The following is a 1090-nucleotide window of genomic DNA, read 5'->3' on the forward strand; positions in this document are numbered from 1 at the left end:
AATGGGGGAGATTCCATGACAATATTCCTATATAAATGGGTAGTAGAAAATGAAAGGAATCCACTGATATGCAAATGTCTCCTGATTATCGGTTAATTCAGCCGACAACATACGGTCTATTCATAACAGACCTTATCAGTCAATCAGTTGCAGCTATGATTTATCTCGTATTGTATGGCTGTCAATAACTAAAAACAATAAAAAAAAGGGTAACTAAACCGAATCCAATTATTCCAAAATCCGAAATTGTAAATCATGCAAATCAATCACTTTCCTCGTCTTGAGAATATAAGGGTTTCGGCCTGAATAAACTATGCAAAATGCTTCATCCCAAGTTGACTTTAACTTGCCATTTACAACACGAAAAAAAGATGATGATAAAAATAATAATAATAATATAATAAAATAAATAAATAAAAGAATATTGCAACATGTGTCACAATGACAGCAATAACATTCAACCCACGTACACAAATTTTATAATTTTCATAGTCCAAAATAATTACTCGCTATTTACAAGCACAGAATAACCAGAGAGGCAGACCACAGACCTTATTTCCGAGACGAAGAAGTAAAAAAATATAATTAAAGAAGACGAGTAGTGTCCCAGTCTCACTCGCTCTCCATCCAACACTTTTGCGCCACTTTCGACACACTTTGGAAACTTTGGTTATTTGATAAAAAATAAAGATCTGGGCTATGTATGGGATTGAGAAAAGAAATATTACGATATATTTAATTTCACCATGGATCATGAGCTAAGGATTATGGAGCGTATTGATGAAATAATTTTTGGGAGGGTCTTTTTTTTATTATCATCCTTATTTCATATAGGTATATCCCCGATTGAAAATTTGCTAGGGATTATAAAAATCACACAGACCTTTATAGCATGGCGTAAATACAACATACACTGTTGAAATATGTGGAGTCGTTGACATATAATATTTTAGTCGGTAAACTGTGTTGGATGCTAAATATCTTGACAAAATTTTAACATGTGAAAATAAAACCAGATTGCATATCAGAGAATATTTACTGCTTAAACTATAGCACTTATTTTCCAATACATTTTCTTAGTATACTCTTA

The 1090-nt window shown here is 32.1% G+C and overlaps 1 protein-coding gene across 2 annotated transcripts in view; it reads right to left on the reverse strand.

The window, feature by feature from the left end:
* The window catches only part of LOC119585610 (eukaryotic translation initiation factor 2D-like), an 18116-nt gene that overhangs the window by 9354 nt on the left and 7672 nt on the right, over positions 1-1090 (reverse strand). The window contains exon 1 of one of the 2 annotated variants that reach the window (XM_037934279.1): positions 552-635. The exons of the other annotated variant lie outside the window; for it this stretch is intronic. The gene's annotated coding sequence lies outside the window, so the exon portion shown is untranslated. Of the gene's footprint in view, positions 1-551; positions 636-1090 lie in introns of those variants that run through there. 2 annotated transcript variants of the gene reach the window in all.

Source organism: Penaeus monodon, chromosome 20, assembly GCF_015228065.2.
Source record: "Penaeus monodon isolate SGIC_2016 chromosome 20, NSTDA_Pmon_1, whole genome shotgun sequence".
Lineage (NCBI taxonomy): Eukaryota > Metazoa > Arthropoda > Malacostraca > Decapoda > Penaeidae > Penaeus > Penaeus monodon.